Source organism: Mastomys coucha, unplaced genomic scaffold (genome assembly GCF_008632895.1).
Source record: "Mastomys coucha isolate ucsf_1 unplaced genomic scaffold, UCSF_Mcou_1 pScaffold14, whole genome shotgun sequence".
Lineage (NCBI taxonomy): Eukaryota > Metazoa > Chordata > Mammalia > Rodentia > Muridae > Mastomys > Mastomys coucha.
In genome coordinates this window covers 27,457,558-27,471,430 of record NW_022196896.1, presented here as the reverse complement: position 1 = coordinate 27,471,430, position 13,873 = coordinate 27,457,558, and the positions used below count along the sequence as shown (strand labels likewise).

Genomic DNA, 13,873 nt, shown 5'->3' with positions numbered 1-13,873 from the left:
GAGTCAGTTGTTTTTAGCAAAAGTGACTTCAGGTTTCTATAAGGAAACTTAGGCAATTGCTCTGTAACCCAATTATCAGGGGTTCTGGGGTCAGGGAAGCCAATAATAGATTTCTCAGTTATGTGACTTCAAATGTCAGCTATATGTAAGAACTGAGTAAGCCAAGCTGAAAGGAGCTATTACATTTTTCTGCTCAGTAACAATCTCTCTTGGTCCTATTTGTCGCTGGTGTGGCCCTATTGACCAATACTTGCCTTAGTTTAGGTAACCCATACACGAGGGGATCCTGGTGTTTCCAACACTAGTGCTTTTATGGCAATGGTGCTAACATCCCCTCTCCACTCCCATCCTAAGATTCTCACATTGTATTGAATCCTCACAATTATTTATAAGGAAAAACATTCCACAGCACGCTTGACAAGTAAGCTTTTTTTTTTTTTTTTTTTTTTTTTTTGGTGGTGTAAAACTTTAATCTCAGCACTCAGAAGGCAGAGGCAGGCACATCTGTTTGAGTTTGGGACCAGGATAGCCCAAGACTACATAAAGAGATCCTGTCTCAAAACCCCAAACCAACTAAACAAACAAAACCAAAACCAACACAAAACAAACAAACAGAAAAAAGAATTAGAACTCTAGAAAACATTTAGGTTCAAACAAGACAAGCAATGCTAAGGCACCCTACCAAAGCCTCTAGCGTCTCCTCCTGCTGGGCTTCCATTTTCCTGCCAGGCTACAAGTGCGACAAGTAAGCTTTTAAGTTGATGGCTGTAGTCATCTGAGGATATTCTAAGGTGGCATTTGGTGCTGCCATTTGGTGACTGGGGAACATTTTTATTTTCCACATTTGCATCTTCTTTATAATATAGCTTATTTCATTTTTAACGAAAGTATAGTTACACCATTACCTCCTCTTCTTCTCAATACCCAGCCCATCCCATTCCACCTCTCTTTCAAATTGGTGGTCTCTTGTTCTTTTTATTATTGTTTAACACACACACACACACACACACACACACACACACACACACACACACACCATGCTAGAGGATTGTTCCTGTTTAATCCACCTGAGTCATTTCCTCTATCGTTCCCTGTGCTTCCTGAGCTGAGAATAAAAGAGCTCAGTGGGAAACAGTTATAAAGACCAGATCAGACCAATGTGATAGAGTGCAAAGGGATACTCACTGTACCCTGACTTTATTTTGTCCTCACCCAGACTATGTTGAGGTTAGACATCTTTGTATAGTCAATCATTCCAGATATAGAGTCATCTTACTAAAGAGCTGGCTTGTACACAGGCTTCTATCACAGATTAAATATTAGCACAGGTTCCCTAATCTTTATTAAGACCACATTGTCACATGGCAGAGGGTGGGTGGCATGGAAATAACATGGAGAGGAAAGAGAGAAGAGCCTCAAAGCTTATTGATCATATTTGTGTTCTGGAAGCTACGGTTTGCTCTTAGAGGTCTGTTTGAAGTTCCTCTGCTCTGCCTGCACCCCAATCTCCACTATGCCTGCAGAGACTATGGTAGAAAACTGAATCTTATAATTTCCCCAGAGAGATGGAGATAAGTCCTTGGAAACTTGGCTCTGGCTCACAGATGCTGGAACTCCAGTGTGTGTTAATGGAGAAGATGGGTTCTGTTTTCAGGATAAAGATACAAAATTCAGAGTTTTCCTACCTGCAAAGCAGTTGTAGGTCTTGATTTGAGAATTCTATCTGACCCAAGGTAGTGGAAGACACGTGGACAATCCAAGGATTTAAACTCACAGGTCCTGTCTTTACTATGATTTGGTTTTTGATCCTTGTTCAGCAGGGGACAGTTTATCAGAGTTCAGCTCCTGTCTCAGCTCAGCTCTGGCTTGGATCTCTGAAGCTTGAACAAATTTCTCATTGGAACTTTATTTCTTCCTTGCCTAGTGAGTGTACACACAGCCACAATTAATGTCAGAAAGCACAGATTTAGGATCTTCTATTTTTTTCTCATTTATCTATTATGTAAAATGTCTGCCCCTCCCAAATTGTGTCATCTAAAGCATATCATTTTAAAATTAGTTACATTTGTGTGTGTGTGTGTGTGTGTGTGTGTGTGTGTGCACGCGCACGCGCGCGCGCGCCTGTGCATGTTGGGGAAATCAGTTCTCTCCTACTGTGTGAGTCTTGACATACTTTATAGGTTTGTCAGCACCATGGGCTTGGTCATTGTTCTAGATAATTTTATACCAACTTGACATAAGTTAATGTCATCTGAGAGGAGGGAACCTCACCTGATAAAATACCTATATGGGATCAAGTTGTAGGCAGGTCAGTAATTAAAAAGATGCCATTTAGACCATGGTGGGTGGTGGTGTTCCTGGGCTGGTGGTCCTGGGCTCTATAAGAAAGCAGGCTGAGCATACCGTGAGGAGCAAGCCAGTAAGCAACACTCCTCCATGGCCTCTGCATCAGCTCCTGCCTCCAAGTTCCCGCCCTGCTTGAGATCCTGTCCAGACTTCTTCAATGATGAGTAGTGATGTGGAAGTCTAAATCAAATAAACTCCTTTCTCCACGACTTGCTTTTAGTTGTGATGTTTTATTGAAGCAATAGAAACCCTAACTAAGACAGTCATCAGTTAAAAAACAAAACAAAACAAAAAATATGGTGGAGTGACTGAGTCCATGTTTCTCAAAATTGTTACAGGTGAGAGAGATGAACAGGCAAATAGAAAATGGCACTGGAATGTGCCCATGCATAGCAATAATCCAGATGTCACTGCAGGGAATTTTCTTTACATTTTTCTGCAAGGCCATGGATCCTGAGATTTGGTCAGAGAATAGGGTTCATATAGAGGTCAGGACAAAAGTGACTCCATCTAAGCTGAATGTTAATCATTTAACTCAAGCTAAAGTCAAAAATGTCAGACATGTACCCAAGGCTGAAGGCACTGGGTCTGGTATAAAGTCCTGTGTACCATTCTTCTGATTTGGTTGTCTTTTTCACACTGAGAAATTATGAGAAGAAAACTGGGTAGGACTAGTCAGGTGCACAACTGGGATTTTGACTCAGATGGCTTCAGTCAGGTCAGACTGAATGCATGCATATTTGAACTCTACCAAAGTAATTCTATAGTTTTGAATATGGAAATAAAAATGAGTATAAATGCTTCTTTTATGCATGATATAGTCTTAAAGATTTATTTTACTTTTAGGTGTATATGTAAGTGTGTGTATGAGCTGGTGTGTGTCTGTGTCCAAGGAAGCCAGAGACACTGGATTTCCCTTGAGAACTGAATTCTGGTTCTCTAGAAGAAGAGCGACCACTCTTAACCACTGAGCCATCTCTCTAGCCCCTCTTGATGGCTATGACTAATGATGATCTTCCATATTCCTAGGAAATTTTTTTAAAGGACCATTTTAACTCTGTCTCTTGATGTGTATGTCTCTTTCTCTGTCTCTCTCTCCAAGACAGGATCTCTCTATGTAGTCCAAGCTGGCCACATACTTCTGCCTCAGTCTCACAAGTTTTGAGATTATAAGTACGACTCACCATGCCCACCAATAATCATACATTCCTGTCAAGGGAAGTCCTTGATTGTCTTTCAATAATCTGGATAGATTCAGATTGGGAAATGAGATTTTCCTCAGAATTCTAAGGTCTTAGTGAGCCAGTTTTTATTCCAAAGGATTGTTCTAGATTTTCGTCAGTCATCTTTCCAGTTTTAAGGAACTGAATAAGATCATGAGTCTTGAACCAGAAGCAAAAATTCTTAGGGTTCTTTTTCCCCCCTACAGAATAGAGCATTCAAACAGTAAGAGGAAAATGCATTCTGACAAGTCATGTATTCCAGGCTTTGTGTATAGCCTCCAGTGATCTGAGCCACTTAGCTGGACATTCTCCACATTGTAGGACACAATAATTAGTTATACTTAAAGGGAGCTGGGGCTTCAGCTGAGCCCACAGGCACCTCATACGCTGTGTTAATTCCAAGTTTCCATTTGCTCCTGTGATGGAGTGTCCTTCTGGCTCAATGGACACTGCTCAATGTCGCTTATAGAAAAAGCAGTGTCCACTATTTCTAATTATGCTGTGGGATACACTGGCTTCTTTTCAGATTATATAAATCTTTAGTCTTTTACACTTCCATCACGAAGCTTAGTGGAGCCACCGAGTCTTGTATTACCCCCATGAAGTCACCTTTCCCTAGTTCTGAAGGCATTTATTTCATGCATGCTTTCAAGAAGAAAATGAAAATTTCAAAGTGTGAGTTTTAGTTATAGATACAAGGGTGATAGGCACCAACTTCAGCTGTGGTGAATATAATCAGTAGGTTCATTTCAGCTTTAGAGCATTCAAATGGAGTAGAGATGTTCATTTGGGTAAAATTATTATGTGTCAGAAATGAAGAGCCAGATGTTGGTCATATCAATATAATTACTTTTTTAAACTCATTGAGTCTTTCAAGATAGGAGAGTCAATTAGTGAATAATAAGTTACATTCAAAAAGTAACTCTTCCCACAGTTTATTATTCAAACATTAGAAAATGTATTTTTGAACAGTGAATACATTCTTAGCTTAAAAATAAGATATTTGATTAGAAAAAAGTTAAAATTAAAAACTGCCAGGTACAGTGATATGTTCCTGTATCTAGCTATCAGAGAGGGTGAGAAAGTATGGTCACTTGAACCCAGGGGATTGGACCGGCTTGAACAACATAGTGAGACTGTGTCTTTTACAAAAGAGAATGGTTAACTTTTCAAATTTTTGAGTAACATGCAGTGTTCCAACTTGAAACTTGCCATCAAAACAGGATGGCATATTTCACATAGAAATGATTTAATTTTGCACACAGCTGAGTTTGAACCTCTTGATGTCTTAAGTAACGTAAAATTAATAATAATCCCAGAGGAGTCTTCTTTCTCCTCCTGCTTCTCCTCCTCCTCTTCCTCCTCTTCCTCCTTCTTCTCTTTCTCCTCCTTCTCCTCCTCTTTTTCCTCCTTCTTCTCTTTCTCCTCCTCTTCCTCTTCCTCCTCCTTCTTCTCCTCCTCTTCCTCCTTCTTCTCTTTCTCCTCCTTCTCCTCCTCTTTCCTCCTTCTTCTCTTTCTCCTCCTTCTCCTCCTCTTCCTCCTCCTCCTTCTCCTCCTCTTCCTCCTCCTCCTCCTCCTCCTCCTCCTCCTCTTCTTCTTCTTCTTCTTCTTCTTCTTCTTCTTCTTCTTCTTCTTCTTCTTCTTCTTCCTCCTCCCTCTCCTCTTCCTCCTCCCCTTCCTCTCCCTCCTCTCCCTCCTCCTCTTTCTCTTCCTCCTCCTCTTCCTCCTCCTTCTCCTCTTCATGCTGACTTTAAAAAAATCAAAATCAGGTGTTGTCTTCAGCAGCACTTATGCTCAAATTGAAACAATACAGGGAAGATGAACATGACCCCAGCACAAGGATGACATGAACTCCATGAAACATTTCATATTTTAAAAATAAAAAAAATAATAAATCAAAGTTAATTTCTTTTTAAGACAATGGTGATAGATATCCTCTAGCAGAAATTTTCACTTTAATATTGAGAGTGGGGCAGAAAGATGATGAAATCAAAGAGTGAGCATGGGAAAGGATAAGTGGCTTTTCTTTGCAATAGTTGGATTGGTATTGGGTAAAAACCAGCATCCATACGGCTAAGATATGTGATGATAAGATTAAGCATGCCACAGGTGAAGGGGTGAACAGAATGAATGAACAAGAACTACTTTCTGAGGATCCAAATCCAGGGTTTTAGAATCACAGGTGTTCACCTATGGTGTCCCACTAATGTGCCTTTCCTTCTTGAGCGTAAGTGTTAAGCTGGGCTGCTCAAAGGCCGCTCCATATTTGCCTCTCACAGGTGTTCACCGATGGTGTCCCAATAATGTGCCTTTACTTCTTGAGCGTAAGTGTTAAGCTGGGCTGCTCAAAGGCAGCTCCATATTTGCCTCTCAAGGGTTGTTTCTCAATGGAAATAGTTTCTGATGATAGTTGGGAGAAACGTTGTACAAGAAAAGAACTTGTCAACAGGCAAGTGATGTTTGTGTGTCTTTATGTTGTAAACATGTCCTTAGGATCCATGAACATCAAGGCACATGCCCCATGAAATAAGAATCTATCTGACAAGCAGTGCCACACTGTGTTCATTCTCCTAAAGAACAAAGTTCACTTGGATAAGATAAGTTGGCCTTGCAAGGATTAGGGGAGAAAGGTTGGTTCTTTCTCCCTTGGGGGGCTTTACAATCCTGATTCACACACAGGTGCAAGATCGGATTCGGGGAAGCTGCAAAGTGACATTTTCCCAAAGCCTCTGAAACCCTGTTCACTGAACCCACACAGTCTCAGTTTCAGGGGAACTTGCTGACACTTGACTCATTACAAGGTTGATTTCTTCTGTTGAAGTAACCCCATTTAAGAAAGGAAACCTTAAGGGGACAAGCATAATTTCCTGTTATAATTCATGCAAAATATTACCTACCTCTTTATAGACATACCATTTGCACTTACGTTTACCTTTTTGCTCTTTTAATCAACTCCAAAGTCAGTGAAGGGAAGCAGAGCTTGCTTTTGGCAGATGGAAGTCTCCGAGGGGTGACCCGCGGAAGCATTCGGGTTTGGAGTAACTGGTACTCAGAGTCGCACCTTCCAAGTTCAAAGGTGTCTAAGTGCCAGCCTGGTGAAGAGGGCTTCCCCCAGCACAGAGTTTCAGCATTGAAGCTGAAAGTCTGGGAACCCAAAGGCTCTGGGCCAGCATCGACTAATGCAATGCGAAGGAGCAAAAGAGACCTGTTTGGAAAGAAAACAGAGAAGTACATGTCAGGAGGGCTATAAAGAAACTAAAAGCCTCACTCTAGCAAGAGGTCAGTGGCATCCATGTTAAGTTTCCAAAAAAGTATGTTTCAAAAGTCCTGAAGGGCTTTTCATATGCCTTTATTTTACTGAATTTGTCTAGTACCTATTTTAATAACTTAAACTTTCTTTGTATTTAATTTTGAATCTCTTGATGAACAAAATCTTAGTGTATCATCGCCTGTGGTATCTTATTTTCATGGATGTACCCTGGAATGACTAAACTGAAGTTTTTGATATACTCATTAGCTCATTTTGTCATTGAGACCTTTTCAAATCTACGCCTTAAACAGTTTGCAAGGCCGTAATGTAACTGCAGTCACTATGCTGTGCAGCACGCCAGACAGTTTCCTTCTCGTATCTGATGTAACTTTTTTTTTGTATCTGAGATCTTTTGACTGACATCTCTTCAGTCTCCCTACACTCCATTTCTTTCTGTTTCTGTGAGCCTGGTTAGTCACAGCAGATGTAGGTGAGATCACTCGACGTTTGCCTTTCAGTGCTTGGATTGTTTTGCTTGGTGACTCTACTACTTATGTATGTTGTTAAAACTGGCAGCTTCCTATTTGAAAGGCTGAATGATATTCCATTATATAGTTAGGCCACACTGTCTATATATCTTCATCAGCACATGGAAACCCCATTTGATTCCATGTCTCGGATGTATCCAGGGGCAAGACCGCTGGATTACTTGGTAGTTTTAGATATAGGCCTTTGAGAGTGTAGGGTGGTAGGTCCCACATCCGGTCCACCACAGGGCATGGCTGCTTGGGGAGGCAGGAAGAGGGAAGTTTGACCACACCCATGCTGTCCCCGGTATTGGGCAGCAGGGAAGCCCTGGGACATGCTCTGGTGTGGGAAAGCACAGTCTGTGTTTAGGGCAGTCGGAGCTGTCTTGGGGGTCCTGGGGCCTACGAAGAGGCCGGGACCATCTGGTTCTCAGGCTCTCGGATATCCAGGCACTGATGGAGCCACCAAAGGCTGAGAACAGAATGGGGGCCGTAGGCTAGATCTAGTCTGTGGTCAGGGGAAAGGAGAGAGCTCTGGCTGGTCCCAAGGTGAGAGTGCTTGGCTTGACAGCAGTAGACTTGACAGCTCCCCAGGGTGGATTCTGACGAAAAGAGACAGTCCATAGTTTTAAGGCACTTACTGTAATGGCAGAAAGCAGAAGCACCACTGCTCAGGGTGGGCCCAAGAATAAATACTTTTTGCAGAGAGGAATGTCTGGGAAGGAAAGCTTATTGGTTAAGCCCTCCAGCCCTCTAGCATTAGAATGGAGATCTGTCTTGAACCTGAGGACCTGAGGTCACGTCTCTTCTTCAGCTAAATGTGGGGGGCTTGGGGCATTGCCCTTACATGACTCATGGCCACAGATCTATAAGGCGCTGTGGCTAGTGACAGAGCCTGGTGCTTGGGAGCAGGCGAAGCTCCAACCGTCCCTTCGGGGTCTCCAGGGCTTCTAGCCTTAGTTCAACCCGGGACCAGGCTACCTGTCACGTGGGAGAGTCCCATGTGGGAGAACTGAATTTTTTACTTTTGAAGAAACATTCCACTGCCTTCCACATGGCCCTACTTTCCGCCATACTCACCAACAGTTTTGATTGTTTTACAGTGAAAATTGAACCCAGGATCTCATACATGCTAGGCAAGCATTCTACTTCAAAGTGACATTCCCAGCTTCTCACCTTTATATATATGTATTACTTTTTAATAGCAGTTTTCTGGTAGGTGCGAATTGATGGCTCATTGTGATTTTAATTTGTGTTTCCCTGATGATTAGCAATGTGGATCATTTTTTCCCCCATGTTCCTGCTGGCCACTTGTATGTCTTCTTTTGAGAAATGTCTGTTCAGGTCTGAGTTTCCTGAATTTCAATGAACAAGTTAAAGCTTGCAGCTAAGTGATTTGTCTCATCTGTTCACTCATTAATTCATTAAAAATATTGAGTGCCTGCTCTATGCCAAACACTGTCAGGAGAAATATATCCAAGGATGAAGCAGAGGCTCTCTTTTTGTGAGATTTATATTTAAAAGGACAATATTGGCTCTTATTGAGCACTTGCCTCATGCAAGGCAGCTCCTCTGTGTTCTCATCTGCTGCCCACAGCTCTCTCTAGTCCCCTGTGTGTCCTACTTTCTACATAGAGAATTAGAATTCCAGAGAGGACCTTGTCCAAGGCACAACAACAGATGCAAAAATCCTGAATCAGAATTCCCAGTGAGTCTCTATGTCATGATGGGGGAAGGGCAGTTCCAGTCCCTGAAGCAAAACCCCAGACATAGGGAAAGCTAAGGGATACCTGCCTGTGCAGAGCACATCTCGCAGCCTTCGTGTGGGTTCTCCGATCTGCTCGTGTCAAATGGGAAGACACCGTGCTATCTAATAGGAGCTCTTATGTCCTAGTCGGTTTGTATTGTTCACTTGACATAATATAGAGCCATCTGGGAAGAGGCAACGTCAACTGATGACTTTTCCGGATCACATTGTCCTGGACTGTCTCTGTTGATGCTTGATGGGGAACGGCCCATCCCACTGAAGGCGCTGCCATCCCAAGGCGGCTGGGCCTGAGCCAGGGAGCCTGCTAGTGAGCATCTTTCTTGTGGTTCTCGTTGGATTCCTGCTCTGCAGAACAGTAAGCCCATCTGCCTTCAGGCTCTTGCTCAGCTTCTGCCTTGACTGTTCTCAGTGATGACCTATGATCTGGAACTGAAAGATATAAAACCTTTTGTAATTTTTTGGTTTTTTTGGGGGGGTATATTTTGGGAGTGCAGTGGTTTCAAGACAAGGTTTCTCTATGTATCCCTGGCTGTCCTGAAATACAGTCTTTAGACCCGTCTGCCTCAAACTCAGAGATCCATTTGCCACTGTCTCCTGAATGCTGGGAGTAAAGATGTGCACCACCACTACCCAGCTACCTTTCTAAGTGGCTTTTTGGTCACAGTGTTTCATCACAGTCTGAAAAGTAAACTATGGAACACTTTCTCTAGGACCTAAGAATCTCTCTGTTGATGTGAATCTTTGAGGTCAATCTTGACAGCCAAGAGATGATGAGTGAGAAAGGAGAAAGCAGCAGCAACAGAAGGAGCAATGATGGCTGAGAAGCTGCAGCAGCAACAGGAGGAGCAATGATGGCTGAGAAGCTGCAGCAGCAACAGGAGGAGCAATGATGGCTGAGAAGCTGCAGCAGCAACAGGAGGAGCAATGATGGCTGAGAAGCTGCAGCAGCAACAGGAGGAGCAATGATGGCTGAGAAGCTGCAGCAGCAACAGGAGGAGCAATGATGGCTGAGAAGCTGCAGCAGCAACAGGAGGAGCAATGATGGCTGAGGAGAAGCTGCAGCAGCAAAAGGAGGAGCAATGATGGCTGAGAAGCTGCAGCAGCAACAGGAGGAGCAATGATGGCTGAGAAGCTGCAGCAGCAACAGGAGGAGCAATGATGGCTGAGAAGCTGCAGCAGCAACAGGAGGAGCAATGATGGCTGAAAATTTTAGGATGACTTGCTGGCCCCCAACACACTCCCCTGTTGCCAATTTCTGTTTTTGTTTGTTCTTGTTGTTGTTGTCTGTTGTTTTTGTTGAGCGATCACACAGAATTTAAAGAGCCAGATCTGCCCTGTATGGCTGTGTGTTCTTGGGTCTGACTAACCTCTCTGAGGTTAATATCAATAATGTAATTTATGTAACAATAACAATATCATATCTTTTAGTGTTGTTAATAGGATCTTCTAATGCCATTGAAAGAAACAGAGATAACACTAAGAAAAGTCTCTGGCACACAGAATTATTGAAGACTAAAGCGTATTTATTTTATTTATAAGGCAATACTCTATTATTTAAATGAGCATTAGTATAGTGTCTAAGCTACAGCGTTTTCACTGTACTTTCTCTGTTGCCTGTGTATCTGATCAAGCTTTGTGTTTGAGTTGAGAGTATGAGGTCTTTGGCTTAGTCTGTGTCCTAACTGGTTTGTGTTGCTACAACTGCTTTGAGTTCAGTCCTACAGACTAGCGACACATAACAGAACTTTATTCCTAGAGGCTGGGAATTCCTCGATAGAGATGGCCGCAGATGTGGTCGATGGTGAAGGGCTGTTTCCTGGTTTATAAAATGACTACTTTTGCCTGTGTCCTCATGTGGTGCGAAGGGCAAATATATGAAATCCCTCTGTAGCAGGTTAGTGATCCAGTTGGTGAGGATCTCAGAATCAGAAGCTAGTCATCTCCCCAAAGCCCTACCTCTTCCTGCCATCCCATGAAGGTGTTAAAATAAAACCTATGAAGTGGTGGATGCATCTAAGATATAGCTGAGTGAGAGAGAACCTGCTACACCCCTAGTGTCAGCCTTTGTGTGTGCTCTGCCCTAGACGATTTGACCAAACATCAAAGGAATAAATATCGCAGCAACAAGCTGGCCATGCAATTGTCTCCTCAGGACAAGCAGGGTCCCTTGGGTAAACTTGATATTTACTTAGACTTTATTTTGACATTTTTCACTGAAACTAGCCATGTCTTTAATGATCCACTTAATGTCTGGATTTTCTTCACATTTAGTCTTAGTTTCCTAGATCAAAGGAGATCTAAATGTATAGAGATCACATAAAATAAAAACAATCTAGTAGAAGGTAAAACTGCTAATATATTTTATATTATGTGTAAAGAACATCCCTGCTAATGTCTTTTAAAAACCATTATGTACTAATCAAATGAAGAATTTCTTGATATCTAGAGCTCTGCATACAAGGACTTTCTGAACTTTTATGAAGAAATCACATAGAAGGGAATTGTATACAGTTCTCTCTAATAAATGAAAGATAATAGGGAATATTAGTTTAGCTGCTAGACAAGCTAAATGAGAGCCAGGACATCTATATTCCAGTAGGCTAAATGAGGATTGGAAGTGGGCGAGTATGGTAGTTTGAGTGAGGCTGTCCCTCTAGGCTCATGCATATGAACACTCTGTCTCCAGCTGCTGATGAGGTGAGGAAAGCTTAGGAGGCTTGGTCTAGCTGGAGGAAGTTCATCATTGGGAATGGGCTTTGAGAGATTTTAAGGCCTCACCCTACTCCCAGCTTCTCTGTCTGCCTGGAGCTTGAGCTTGAGATATGAGCTCTCAGTTTTCATTTCTTGCCACCATGTCTGCAGCCAAGCCATGATTTCTGCCATGATGAGTCTTATCTCTCTAGAACTATAAGCCCACACAAACCCATTCTTCTATAGGCTGCTGTGGTCATGGTGTTTTATTACAGCAACAGAAAGCTAGGTAATACAGTAGCCATGTCTGGACTTAGTTGATTGTATGGGATACAAGCTAGCTATAAGGAGTTGTACATGTAGGATAGGGTATGAACAAGGGATGGATTAATTTTCTCTCCCTCTGCTGTTAGTCATTTTCCATCAACTGTCTGTTTCTCAATCCTTAGCGAAGTCTCAAGAAGTGGTCTTTGCTTTCTGTAATGTTGTTACTTTAAAGTCCAGGTCAGTCTTGTCTAGTTTATGTACTTAACTTTAGACTCTCTACTTTCTCTCCAAATCAGTCCTTTTGTGGTCCTGCTTCTTCTCTGCCTCTTCCTTAGGCATACTCCTCATCCTCTATTTGCCGAGGTCTCCTGGAATCTGACCTATTATCTGGACACAGGGATTGCTCAGTTCAAGGAAACCTGTGTACCCTCATCATATCCACCTCTGTTTGCCACCTGCCTGCCATCTTGATGCACAAGGCTAATGTCTACTCATAGACAATGGACCCTGCCTCTTCTCTGTACATACACTGTGGGTTAGTTTTCTTGTGGACTCTCCCTCATGCATGGTCTAGTCTCTCTGTTCCCTGCTCCCCAAAGAGAGGACTGTATGATTAGAAAGGAAGAATTAGAGCTGTGAATCCTGTCCTTGGGTATAAGTGGTCTTTATTTCTGTCCCCATCTTACTTCAGAATGGATAAGAGAAGGAAGTGACTTAAGAATGGGGATCTAAATTGGACAATTTCATAGGAAGCCATGGATAGGGTAACTACCTTAAAAAGTGAGGGGAGGGTGTTGTGGGCTGCCCTGGTGCTGTGTGTATTCTGATGTTAATCCTCCTTCCTCAGGAGGGGCAGCCCCGAGGAAGAGTAGTGTACTCAGGGGACTTCATGTGAACTTTCTCTCCATTCTGACTGGTCAAATAAAGGCTAGAGCTTGTGATTGGGCAGTAGAAGGGAAAGGTGGGGCTGGAGGTTTTAGAGAGGGGGGAGAAGAGAGGGAAGGAGAGAGGAAGAAGATGGAGGAGGAGGAGGTGGAAGGGGATGGAGCAGAACCACATGGCTGGGAGAAGCTACAAGAGGCAAGGGATCTCAGAGTTTCAGAATAGAGTAGGGTAGTGGTCTATCTGCCCAATCTAGGCATGCAGCTCAGAGATATTGTAACTGAGTTGTGTTTTTGCACAGGCTTGTTGGAGATTTACTGCAACAGGAGGGTATTGATACCAGTTTGTATTTGTTTTTGGACTCAGCCTCCCTCCTGAGGCCTTCACAGTATCTCATTGCCATTCCCTGGAACAGCCTCACTCCAGAATCTCAGGATTCACTGAATATCAGGGCACACTGGGCCAGGAGCAGGAGTCTGCTTAGGGTAAGGTGTGGAGAACAAGGACGTGTGGCATCTGTCCTCGGCTTGCTGGCTAATGTGCACATAGTGGTTTGAGGACAGCACCTGGCCTGATTAGCACTTGCTTCATTCTACAGTTCCTGCTGGAGTGGGTCAGCTTGGCAGAGGAGTCCTGTGTCTGTGTGTAAGTCACTGTGCATAATTACTCCAAAGGAAAAGGTGAATTGTCCCTGCCAGGCCCATCTGCACAGGCAGAGCTTGTACATGTCTGTTATCTGAGTCTAGGCAGGCAAAGGCCAATCACGTTGGAGCCTTTCTTTCATTGGATGTGGCAACAGGGGGGAAGGCAGCTTCTCTGCCACCCCACATGCAATGAGAAGAGGCATGGTGATTTAGAAATAAGACCTTCCCATCAGTGGCAAGTCACACAACTATTTACTGCCTCTACTCGCCTGGTA

General features: G+C 43.1%; 1 non-coding gene across 1 annotated transcript; it reads left to right on the top strand.

Moving 5' to 3' along the window:
* Window positions 1-5,338: 5,338 nt before the first annotated feature.
* LOC116089537 lies at window positions 5,339-5,444 on the top strand. The gene has a single exon (XR_004118341.1). It is a non-coding gene; the product is annotated as a U6 spliceosomal RNA (small nuclear RNA).
* The last annotated feature ends 8,429 nt before the right edge of the window (window positions 5,445-13,873 follow it).